The sequence below is a fragment of the Haemaphysalis longicornis genome, unplaced genomic scaffold (assembly GCF_048455015.1).
Source record: "Haemaphysalis longicornis isolate Haplotype H1 unplaced genomic scaffold, Haemaphysalis longicornis Haplotype H1 scaffold_2, whole genome shotgun sequence".
In the NCBI taxonomy this organism is placed as follows: Eukaryota; Metazoa; Arthropoda; class Arachnida; order Ixodida; family Ixodidae; genus Haemaphysalis; species Haemaphysalis longicornis.
This window is the reverse complement of record NW_027526295.1, coordinates 148,505,167-148,518,702: the sequence shown is the minus strand read 5'-3', so window position 1 is coordinate 148,518,702 and position 13,536 is coordinate 148,505,167.

The window sequence follows — 13,536 nt, the reverse complement described above, 5'->3', positions numbered from 1 at the left end:
GCAAGTGCCTTCATCCGGACAATACCAGGGTGTCCGGAATGCACTGCTTCCAGCACCCGGAACCGTAGCTTTTGTGGAATCACCACACGGCCACTCCAGAGTAGGCAACACTTGTGGGCAGACAGTTCGTGCTGCCTTGGCGTGAAGGCAGAAAACTCTGGGACCATGCTGCCCCTTGGCCACCCCTTCCAGACCCAGTTAAAAACACGTGAAAGGGTGCGATCTTTCGCAGAGTGGGTGGCAATGTCCACTGCATGGAGGGGTGGTTCTGGCAGCACGTCCAGGAGCATGACGACCTATGCCGGAGAGGGGTCATCGTAGCCCTGGCGCTGTAAGGGCAATCTGCTGAGGCCATCTGCATGGCCCAAGTGCCTCCCAGCCCGGTGGAGCAGAGTGTGCTTGTATCCATTCAGGAAGATAGACCAGCGCAGCATCCGCGGAGACAGCATCTGTGGTGTCTGGCGGTCAGACGTGAACAACCCGAGCAGTGGCTTGTGGTCCGTCTGGATCTGAAAAGGCCGGCCGAACAGGTAGTCGTGAAACTTTGACGCCTGCAACCACGGCAAGTGCCTCCTTCTCGATCTGTGCATAGTTCCGCTCTGCACTCGACAGGGTCCTTGTATAAAAGGCGACCGGTGCTTCTGTGCCGCCGGGCAATCGGTGGCTCAACACCGCTCCTATTCCGTATGGGGACGCATCACAGGCAAGGATGAGAGGCTGCTTAATCCTCATCATAATGCGTCAAGACTTGATTGTATGCCAAGAGTTCTTTCACGCCCTCAAAAGCTCTTTGTTGTGTTTGGCCCCACACAAAGGTTGCCTTCTTGTCCAAAAGTCAGTGTAGTGGTTCCGCAACAGTGGCCTTGTGTGGAAAGAACGCATGATAGAAGTTCACCAGTCCCAGGAATGTCTGGAGCTCGGTCTTGTTTGACGGGCGAGGTGCACCAAGAATGGCCTGTGTTTTTTCTGGTGGCGGATGGATGCCCTCGCCGTCTATTCGAAACCCCAAGAACTCAACTTGGGCGACACCCAGCTGGCACTTCTCTCTCCTTACCTTGAGCCCAGCGTCCTGGAAACGGCGAAGGACCTCGCGAAGGCGAGAGAGCAATTCTTTACCTGACGCCCCTGCAATTAGCACATCATCAAAATATGGAATTACACCTGGTATTCCACGTAGGAGGGTTTCTATTAGATTTTGGAAGATACCAGGTGCGACACTGACACCAAATTGCAATCGGCATATCCTGAACGCCCCACGATGTGTTACGATGGTCTGTGCTGCTGCAGACTCATCGGTGACAGGCAGCTGCTGGTAAGCCTGGGCCAAGTCGAGCTTCGCAAAAATGGTTCCGCCTGAGAGAGAAGCCGACACGTGGCTGACCATCGGCACTGGATATGCATGCTGCTAGAGGGCCTTGTTAATGGTACACTTGTAGTCTGCACAGATGCGGATGTCTTCATTTCCCTTCAATGGTGTGACAATAGGGGTTTCCCACTCCGTGCAGTCCACCGGCTCCAGAACACCCTGCTGTAGCAACTTGTCAAGCCCGGCATCAATTTTTTGCCTGGCACCCTCCTTGCCTTTAGGCGGACTGGCACCACCTCAGGGTTCAAGGCCAACTTCACAGGTGGTCCCTTGTAGCACTCCAGGCCCCCGTCAAAGACAACAGCAAACTCCTCAAACAGCTTTTCAAATGCCATGGCCGGCTCATCCATGCGATGCACTCCTGTGACCTTAATTCCTAATGCTGGAAACCAGTCTAGCCCAAGAGGCTTTGACGCTGCCCCTTGACAATGAAAAGTTGCAGTGGGCCAGCAAAACCCAGCAAAACCCCAGTGGGCCAGCAAAACCCCGGGAAGCCGTGTTGCCGCCGTGAATGCGCTCTAGCTGTGTTTCAAACCGTTTACTTTTTTGTGGTATTACGTTTAGCTGAAACCGTCCTTCCTTGTCGACGTCTGTTGTTAGCTGTGCCAGCGACTACAGCACGTTTACTGTCAGCAGCGATAACGCTGGTAGTGTGTGTGAAAAAAAAACTGGAAAGTTCGTTGCTCTCTCAGCAGTGGCTTCTCGTTCACTGTAGCGATTTTAGAGTGAACAGTGTATTGGTGAAATGGCGCCTTCAGAATTTAGTCGAGGTGGCAGAAGTGGCGTCGTCTCAAGAAAGAGGTGTGCAACTTATCATGGCTCCCAGCTCGAACACACGCGGCTTCGAGAAAATGTTTTTTTTTAATTCTTCTGGGACACACTTCAGGTGAGTGTAGCTTAAGCAACTTTCCCTGCCAGACTATGAACTTCCAGTGAGGTTTTTGTTATTCGAAAGATTTCGTGTTTTATAGTGACCCCAGCGCTTTTCCGAATGCAAACGACGCTTTGTTCACTGAGAAATTCATCAATTTAAGTTAAAAGTTTGATTTTCCCGCTAAATGTTGTGTTTTTGTGGTCCGCAATGACATCACAGACCGCCCTGCAGCTTAGGGTCCCTTGATTCACGCGTCCGCAGTACAGGGCGGATACACGGCTGATCTACGCTGAGCTCAGGCTGCAAGTCGCCCTTGAAAAGTCGCAGTAGGTATGTCAGATAGGGAGATCGCACCAATACTAGCATTCACGCTATATTCACGCATCTACAGCTTCATTTGGTAACAATCAATACAAACACACGCTGGGTACTGAGTCTACTGACAGCGCAAATCGTTCGCTCGGGGGACCCAGGGAAATGCTGCGCCTACTTCGGCGTTGTCCCTAGGCGTTCAAAAACAGGTCACGTAACGTCACGATTTGATCACGTGACCCAAGGATTTCTTTCCTCCTTCTAGCCGCTCCGCTTTGAACCGCCGTTAAAAATCGCCACCGCGCGGGAAAAATACAAACTACACAGGAAATGAGAGATCAGTGCCTGGAGAATGCGACAGATGCGCCGCAAGTCCATAGGAGCGCTTGTATTTTAAAAATTGCCCATGGCACGTTCGGGTCACCGGTGACCCACGTTCTATAGACGCGGTAACGAAAGAGTTAAACTGTTATACATGAAGCTCCGGCAGACCTGTTGAATGTGGTTAATATTTCTCTTAAAAACGCATGGATACTTCCTGAATGGCGCTTGGCCAAGATTTTGCTGTTTTTAAAGAAACCGGAGCTTGGATATACAATTGATAATATTAGGCCAATAGCACTAACATCCACCCTTGTAAAAGTAATTGAGTGCGTTTTGCTTCTCCGTATTAACAAGTTTTTGCGTACAAGTAACATACTCAACTGCAGACAAACTGGTTTTAGGGAAGGATGCTCTATCTGGTGGGCGCATATAGACTTCGAAAGTCGCATCCACTGGGCCCGACGAAATAAGCAGAACGCAGCTTTGGTCACTTTGGACATTTCAAAAGCTTACGACAGTGTGGAATATGGCATCCTTCTAGATCTCCTAGCTCGCTATTCGTTTCCGGGGTTCATTACTGCGTGGGTAGCGGCTTTTCTGGAAAACAGAGAGTTTTTCTGTTACCAAAATGGTTACGCCTCTTCCCGGTATAAGCAGACACGTGGAGTACCCCAGGGGTCTGTTATCTCCCCAGTGCTATTCAATGTGCTTTTGAGCTCCATACCCATTCACCGAGATGTGCATACATATGTCTATGCAGATGACATCGCCTTTTTCTCTTCATCGCAAGACATCCATTCCTTATTTCATACCCTTCAATCATATTTGAATGTCCTGGAAGCATGGTTGGATACTTTGAAATTTTTTTTAAACATTGATAAGTGTGCCATCCTCGTGTTCCCTCTTACGGACCAAATATCGATTTCGTTATCGAATCACCAACAAACCATTCGTCAGGTTGATTCGCTAAAATATCTTGGAGTCATATATGACAGAAAATTGAATTGGCGCCTACACATTGAACATATAGCTGCGAAAGGCTCCCGTGCTGCCGCTCTGCTGAGGTGTCTTAGCCACAAAAGAACAGGTCTGAGGGCAGATACGCTCTTGATGATTTACAGCATGTATGTTCGACCAATTCTAGAATTTGGGTGTGTTGTATTCTCTGGCGCTGCGACCTATAAGCTCATGCCTTTGGTGAAGCTGGAACGACAAGCTTTGCGTTGCTGCTTAGGCCTACCAGGTTACGTCCCGATTCGGGTATTATACTTGGAGGCCAGAGTCCCAACGCTAAATTCCAGGTTTAAATATCTCACCATCAATGCATTTGCAAGGTTCCTAGAGTCACCGCTGGCCAGATCACACTGCAGGCTGTGTTTATCCAACACGCATTTGCGTTTTTCGGTTCTAATTGGTCTCGTATCCGGCGCCCGCAGGTCATTTTTGCCAATTCTTTACTTCATCCAATAAACTCCACGCTCCTTTCAGTTCCCGTCTTGCAGACTCAACCCACAGTAGTGGAGGTTTCTTTTGATAACATCTTCCCAAAACATGCTAAGTTGCTTCCAACCAAATTAATTAAAAACATTCTCCTGGCTCACCAGTCTGAATACCCATCGCACGTGGTTATTGCAACCGACGCCTCTGGAAAAAATGAGAAAGTTGGGGTGGGTATCTTCTCTCCGGCATTGAATTGGTCTTTTTGATTGCGTCTACCAGATTATATTCCCATATTTTATGCAGAATTTCTGGCTATTCTTCTTGCTGTTCTGAAACTCGATTCGGCGCAATCTTCAGTGATGATACTCACGGATTCCCTTTCCGTGTGCATGGTCCTCTCTTCGGAAACTGTCAGTCCCATGCTTAAAACTTTTTACTCCTTCGTTCCCACGTATGTACGGGCAATTAGGCTTGTCTGGCTGCCTGGCCACTGTGGATTAGCCCTTAATGAAGCCGCTGATACGTTAGCGAAAATGGCATTGTCTTTACCTATTGTGGAGCTGCTTCCCCCGTTTGCTTGCGTGTTGCTAGCCCGTTATCGACAATACCTGTTGGCCCAGGACGTGTCTGATCACGGGCTGCACACTTCTCCGGAACTTGAACACCTCAGGCTTCGGTGGAAAAGAAGCCTCTGCCAAACTCGCTCGTGCGAAGTTTCGCTGACTTCGTTTCGCTGTGGTGTTCCCCCACTTAATACCGGGCACTTAATACCCCACTTAATACTTAATACCCCACTTAATACCCCACTTAATACTTAATACCCCACTTAATACGCCACGTAATACCCCACCTATACCGGGCAGATCTAACAACCTCACCCTTGTGCCACTTCTGCCATGAAATTGAATCGGATGAGCATTTCTTCCTTTTTTGCCGCCGATTCTCGCATCACCGAAGAAGGCTGCTGGAGGCTCCCCTGCGGCGTCTTGGAATGCCACTAAACTTGCCAGTGCTTTTGTCTTTTGGAGGCACGCAGCTAGGCCACTGCCATGGGGATGTCTGTCAAGCCATTCATTCCTTCATTTCAGAGACGGCTCGTCTGCCTTGCTAAAATGATTCTGATCAGGCTCTCTCGCTCCTCTTTCTTGTTCTATTTCTGCCTTCAACCTATATACTAAATTCATTCTTCGACTGCACCTTTTTGCCTATCTGGTTCTTTTTAATAATAATAATAATAATAATAATAATAATATTAATAATAATAATAATAATAAAAAAACTCTTCTTGGCCAATCCCCCTGAGTGGGTATGCGCCACTTTATGGGCCACCACCACCACCATTCGGCCACGTGACACCCTAATCCGGCGTGACGAAGAGGAAGAAAAGAGTCCATGGATATTTTATAGCCGGCTTATATCCTCCAAGTAAGCTACTCGATTCACTTGGGAAATCATCTTGAAAACCCCCTTCGATAGCGCGCTCATCGTTTTAGGTTCATGGCATCCTCACAACCCAGATGCTGCTACGCCCTTCGCACGTAATTGCTCGTAAGAGAGCGATCAAAAGCTTACCTGATTCACAATATTTTAGATAGCATGCTGTGCTTTCACCTAACGTTCTAATGATGAACCTGCAAAACCACACTTCGGTAGTCTTGGAGAAGCTGTACTGTTTCGAAGTAAAACAATTGTTGTTGGGGGCTTGAGAATCGTCTTGGCACTTCAGTCAGACATTGAGGAGTTCGTCTGCGGTTAACAGTGGCTGTTAAGTGTGCACGCCTTTTCGTAAACCAACTTGTCACGTCTTTCTCTGCGCCCACTTATGCGGTTGCGCCCAAGCCATCGAGGGGAGTAAAGTGCTGCCATTTAGATTTCAATGAAGCCTTTTCTTAATTAAGCAACGTGGTTGATGTATGAAGTAGCCCCCGTCTTCGCTGTATTCATGCCGTAGAATCCCACTGCGTTCAGCAACCTCTGCTGAAGATGGCAGGGCTAGGTAAACGGCACAAATGTTGGTCTGTGTGTCTGTCTCACCGGTGGCTACCAATCAGTGACTAAATGGTGGACCCAGCACCAATTACTAGCGACCCAGCAGCGACCCACGAAAGTTGAAACCCGGATAGGTACTATGAACCGGGTCTACGTCCCTCCATGGAAAGGCCTAGCTGGAACCATGGGCCGGTGTAAACCAGGGCAGGGAGCTGGAAAGAGAGACGAGCGGCGGCATTAGGAGAAGGGAGTTGATAGGAAAAGGAGGGGAGAGGATGAAGGTGAGGGGAGGATTGCGGGGGAGGCAGAAGAGCAGGTCGAGGCAAAGGAGTGGGGCGGGAGGCGCAGGAGGCGGAAGAAGGGTAATCATAAGAGGAATATGCGGAGGAGCTAGTTAAAGACTAGAACAGCAGTGGGCCTGGAAGGTGGAGAAAGGGAGAGTTTAATCTTCAGTTTAAGCTCATGTCGGTTTCTGGCGTCCGAACAGAAGGTTTTGGGGGTTTAAGTACTGCTCGGACGGAGCTGGCTAGATATTAAAAATGAGTGTCCTCCCAACCCCTCGCAAGCGCATACAAATGCTTCGGCACGCATAGTTCCCTAGAAGTGGCACGATACGTGAGTCGGGTGGCATGTGACAGTCACTAACTGCTTGCGTTTTAGAGCGGTAGTCCCGGACGCAGGTCCTCCCGCCCTTCCGTTTCAAAGACCGACACGCCCTTGCAACTGGGAACACTGCTCAGTGCATTTTGCAATTTCTGCAGGTTTCAATGCGCACCCTCCTTGCCGTCCTTGCCTTGCAAACCACCTTCGTCTATGCGGGTCGTCGCATCAACTACAACATTGTGTGAGTACACCTTCGACGACCAGAGCGTCACTAACGGGAGCCACGAAACAGCTCATCATGGGGGCTCCTCGTCAAAGTGGTCTATCGCTCTCGATTACGTGATGCGTGGCTGAAAGAAAGGAGGCATGTAAATACTGCTGCATTGAAACGCAATGTTCTGTACACCGAATGCAGTTATTAATGCGAAACCACTACTTGGCTAGGTTGGCCAAAGGGCGCACCCGGCTGGCGTCACACAAAGCGTCCACTCTCGTCACCCGCACCATTACCATTGGTTGCGACGTGTCCCCTACGGCGCGTGCGTCCGAGAAACAAAAACATGAATAAAAATGTGCGCAAATCCACCCTGTGGAGGTGGTTGTAAAGCGAAGCTGTGAGCGACACCCAGAACGATCATCCACTCGACGTCCCTTGAATTCACGCGCGTGGCTCTGCAAATAGTTAAACCAGTAGTAGTAGTAGTAGAAAACTTTATTATAAAGTCAGGCTATCTAGCTCTCAGAGGGTGGTGCCCTTAGTCCAGGGCCCCATTTGCTGCTGTGATACGTCTTGCCCGGTCGATCAGTCCGCGCTGGTCGTCCAAGGCTGAGCTGGAAAGAACGGCTTCCCATCCGGAGGGTCAAACCAGAGACAACTTTTTTTTATTCCGAGAGTATGTCCATTGAAATAAATACTATTTTTCAAGTACAAGTTAAAAACTAGAGATAACTGAAATGCACTTAACCACACTCGCGATTACTTCAAAGAGATATCATTTGCTAAGGTTGAATCAATGCATGATTCATAAACGGTGGTTGGTTGAGTTGTATTGGTAAGCACATGAGTCGAGACTTCTTTTATGAAATGAAAGGAAGCTGAAACCCGGTGTTAGACGCTTTCCCTCCTCCGTCTCTGCCGCCGCCAACGCAGGCGACGAGATCGGCGGCAGAGACGAAAAAGTGAGATGTCATGCCTTGGTGTGAACTTTCTTTAATTTTATGACTCCTATTCGTATCTGCGTTCCTGCGGGACCGCACTGCCACCCTCCGGCTCGGCCCTTTCCAATTCGCAAGGCTCCGTTATTTTCCCCTTACTCTTTAACATCGCCCTCCTCCACCTCCCCAGTCTCCTGAATGCCATCCCCGGTATCCACCATGCGCTTTATGCCGATGACCTCACTATATGGACTACCAGTGGCTCCAGCGGCGCGCAACAAGACGCCCTCCAGCAAGCCATCGACATCACTGTCGCCTACCTCCACCCCAGAAGCCTAACGGTCGAACCAAGCAAGTCTGCCCTCCTCGTTCTCCGAGCCCGCACCCGCGGCCGCCCGCCCCCCCCCCCCCCCCCCCCCCAAACCCACCCCGGACCGACAAGTGACCATCCACGCCTCTCCCAATCCCCAAGTCACCCCCCTTCGGGTACTCGGAGTTCCTTTTCACTACGACGGCTCCGGCGCAATTCTTCCCCCACAGCTCCACAAAACAATCACCCAACTTACGCACCTCATTCGGCGCATCCGCGGCTCCACCTACGGCCTCAAAGAATCCGACACCTGCAAACTCGTTCAAGCCCTCCTCATCAGTCGCCTTACATACAGCTGCCCTTTCGTCAACCTCAAGACACAGGAAGCTAACAGGCTGGACGCTCTGATCCGCAAGACCTACAAAGCAGCCTTAGGCCTCCCTACCTACACTTCCAACACACGCCTCCTCCAGCTTGGCCTCCACAACACCCTCACAGAAACCTTGTAAGCCCAACGCACTTCCCACCTGCACCGACTCTCCCTCACACCGGCTGGTAGACGGGTACTTCAGGTCATCGCACGCACGGCCCCTGCCACCCCACACGCGCCCCAACGTATTCCCCTCTCCATTCGTCAACGCATCCACGTACCTCCCGTCCCCAAGCATATGCACCCCATCTACAACCAAGGCCGCCGCAACGCCCGCGACCGATTCCTCGAAAAACGCTACCAGCGCAGTTCTCAACCCGCCACAGCACCACCATCGCAGTCTTCAACAACGAGGGCCGCCTGCTCACCGCGGCCTCCTACCGCCACATCCCCACGCTCACCGCCGAGTCCCTCGCCATCGCCCACGCTTCCCTGACCCACTGCCACCAACCCTACCTGACCCTAATAACCGACTTGCAGCAAGCCTGCCGCCTCTACCAAGCCGGCCTCGCCCCGCCAGCTGCCGCTCACCTCCTTCAACGCCTCCCTGAAGACATTGACCTCTCCATTGTCTGGACCCCCGGCCACACCGGCCTGGCAGGGAATGAGGCGGCCCACGCCGCAGCCCGCGCACTCATTACCCGGGCACTTACCTCGCCTAGCCTCGACCAAATAACTCCCCCACCTCCCGACGCAGCAGCCCTGACACCTCTCGACCCCACGTACAAGTCCATCCTCTCCCACCACACTAACTCCCGACGGCGATACCCGCCCCACCGCCCTTCCCTCACCGCCCAATAGGCCTACATCCTCCGCCGACTACAGACCGAAACCTACCTTAACCACATCATTCTATTCCACATTTCCCCTCCTCTCTTTCCACCCGACTGCCCATATTGTCACATCCCTCTCAACACCTACCACCTCGTCTTCTCCTGCCCCCAACACCCACATCCCCACCCCTCCCCATCCCCTGAGCAGTGGGAGTCCGAGATGACCAGCTCCGCACCGGAGCGCCAGGTTGTCATGGTGCGAAGCGCACTGGAGGCAGCCCGTACAAGAGGCCTCCTGGACTTAGGAGGCTAACCACGCCTTTATACCCTTTCCCTTTAAGCTCAATAAACGTTTTGCCATCCATCCTACCGCATGCGCAAGGCGCGAATACGACAGCTACACGTGCCGTGGGCGGAGGAAACAGCGGTACTAGAGGTCGCGTGACACTATCACGTGGCATTCAGCGAGAACGCAGTGGGTAAACCCGCCGATGTGTTTGGTGAGTGCATCGTCTGCCTCTCCCGTCTCCTCGTGGGCTCGGAGCTTAATCGGTAAGACAATGGGCCCTCGCTACGTTTCTCTATTCGTTCCAGGCTTTATTAATGGCGGTGTCAGTAACTTATTTTATTTTGTTCGCTGGAGTTTTTTGTTGACACCAATGGTCGCGACAGAACCCTTGGGGGGTAGACGAACAACCTCCTTCACAGGGTGAATTGGCACGCATTTTTAATAGCAATAGCCGTTTCGACAGAGCTTTTTGCGTTCATCGCACCAAAAAACCTCGATGCCTCAAGAAGGAAATGGGGTTAGCGAGGTCTAGAGAATTGAACCCATCACTTTTACGCCGTGAAACCGGCAACCTAACCACTGGGCCACCCAAAAGGCCCGAAAGGTGCGCGGTTAGCAGCGGCGGGGAATAATAACAAGTCAGGCCAATTGGAAAGAAAAAAAACTCCTCCCGTGGTCGGAAACGAACCCGCATCCCTCGCGTTAGAAAACCCGTGTCTATCCGACTAATCTATGATCACATTCAAGACGTACAGCCTTTTCTTTGCGTTCGTAGCCAGGACGTTGGCTTTGGACTTAACCGCGGGTTCTAGCGCCTGCTAACACGGTCTACTTTGGGAGAGATGTGAAAGCCTGCGGACGAGACAAGAACAAAATGCGGTTCGGGAGGTCTCGATAATCGAACCTGTGACCTTTATGCCTTGAAACCAGCGACCTAACCACTGGGCGACCCCAGAGGTCTGAAGGGTACGGGGTTAGCAGGGGCAGAAAAAAAAAACGAAGTGCAGCCAACCATTAAGTATGGCATAGTAACAGCGCTGCCGAACCTTTAGTTGGCAATTAACATTTGTGGGCTTCAATTACGGTTAATCTACTCATAAGTCACAAAACATCTTCACCATATTTTTGTGTGGCGTACACTTCCTTCACTTTGCTGACATTTTCTGCAAAGTGCGAAGCCACTGGCCTGGCGTTCGCCACTCCTTCTGACAGCCGTATTACTACGCCATGTAACAAGGAGACGGGTTAGAATGAATACATCGTAAAGGACGTCATCACGTTCAATTTGAAGAAAACATATGCCTTTTGGTTCCAGACGAAGGTCTTTTTTTTTTTTTAGAATCCCCTGGAGAATGTCCCGAAAGACGACGGTGTTCCAGCATCGACAAAAACATGCTCTACACTCTCTGGATTTTTATACAGTTGACAATCTTTTCCCAAAGGCAAAAACAACCCCATCTCATCAAGCCACATTACGACTGATAAAATCTAAGTGTGCAATTTAAAAAAGAGTGTTTTCACTCCTGCGGGTGTATTCATTCTGTTAACGCGTTTCAGCACGTCGTGTTTATGACCTACGAGATCTTTCATTGTGTACACCGGTTCGGGGCGTCACAGGAAAACTGCTTACGCGCAACATTCGACAAGTACTGCATAGAAAACCGCTCACTTAAAAACCGGTAAGACGTCACCACTTCGTGTAAGAACCCACTCACTGCATATCTGTTCATATCTCTCGTAGTTACGATAAAATTTGGCATCATCATCATCAGCAGCAGCAGCAGCCGAGCCCAATCCAATCTGCATGTACGTTAGAAGAAATAGATCTGCTCTTTCGCGCCGACATAAAAATCTCGACAGCAATTGTCCAACAAACAGGTTCAACAATCGCAGCCTGCCCCCTCTTAACCTGCGAAACAGGTTACGGAGCTTCGTTCGCTCAAAGAATGATTGCCACATGAACATAGCGAGCAACCTATGACACTATTGAATGTCAGCACGTGTACAAACAGCGCATCCATAACATAACATACTTTTTCTATCAGAAATGTATTACAAACCGTGCCTCGGGAGAAGATAGATGCATGCCGACCGGTTCACACGTCCATCTGCATGCCCCAGCATTTCTTGCGCCCTCCCTTGCAACTAAAGCGTGTTCTCGCGATATCAAGCGGTACTCCCACATACTTAGTGGGCGTGGTTGTCCACCCGACCTCTTCGGACACGCCGGGCGTAGTTCGCCATTCGCCCTGCCCTATGTCCCAATGCATTTATTCAAATTTATCGTACTGTTTGTAGTTTCGCGAAATTCTCTCGTTACTGACACTCGTTTGATCAGCACAAAATGCGGCCACATCATCCGTGTACGTCAAAACTTAAACTTCACATACGTCTAGTCGGAATACACATGTTGGCTCGCTCGGAATAATTTTTGCGCACGGTGGTTCTAGATAGCGCGAACAACAGGGGTGAAATAGGACAACCCTGCCTGACTGACGTCTTAACGCGTATTCTTTCGGAAAACTGCTATTAACTATAAGATTCGTCGTGCAATGCTTCAATATGCCTCAATAATTACCCTCCCCATTTTCACGTATTCCAAAACCGAAAAAGAATGTCGTGGCTAACTTTATCAAATGCTTTTTTTCCACATCGATTTGTAACATTGCCACATTCGGGTCATCAGCATCGCAACATTCGAGAACGCTCCTGAGTGAGCTATAATTGAATTCCCGAAGCAGAGCATTTTCTTAGGGTTCGTAGTACGGGCACTGGCTTTGGACTTGGCCGTGGGTTCTAGCGCGAGCTAATGCGGTCCACTTTGGGAGAGATGTGAAAGCCTACGGACAAAATGATCAGGACCTGCCACTCATGGAGAACTTTCAGGGACAAGTTCGGAAAGTCACGTGAAGTATACCAGAGCCGGGTCTCCGACGAAGGGAGAGGGGCCACCAGCTCTGCTGTGTCTCCAGCCTCGCACCACTAGTGCAAGCTACGCCTTTTTTTTTTTTTTACTTCGAATTGTATGACCGTATGATATCAAAAACCTTCGCGCGACCAAATATTTCTATGGCTAATCCCTGTTTTGAAAATGGTCAGGCATAAATGTTCACAGGCACGTACACAGCGCATACGTTGTGGGTGTCGTAGGAAGAAGTTCCCATTAAGTTCACCATTAGCGTAATGCCAGTGTAGTGTCCGCCAGAAAGAGAAGCAGTCACGCAAGATAATAGCAGTGAAGCGAAATAGGCATACTGAGTCTGAGCAACAATGAAATCTGAAAGCTTTTGCGGCTAGCTTAGTATCGTTGGTGCTAACACACCACATGATAACGGAGCCGTGAATAGTTTTAAAATGACATTTCATTACGCATTTTTGGGGGGCTTGTCTGCAGCTATTTTCGTCAGGGTTATTTAACAGGCCTGTCAGGGTTATTTGTCAGGGTTATTTTCGGGCCTCTCAAGCAATTTGATTGCAAAATGGGCGTTCCAATGTTGCCCAATTCCCACTGAAATAACTGTGCGTATGAAAAGTCCCTTATTTGGTCGCAATGGGACGCGTCTTCGAACCAAAGTTTGAACATTTTTCATCAGTTACCTGCACATGGTCTATTTTAACGGTATTCGTAAAGCTTCTCTGAGGTTGGAGTTTAATGTAAGTTATGCGTGATA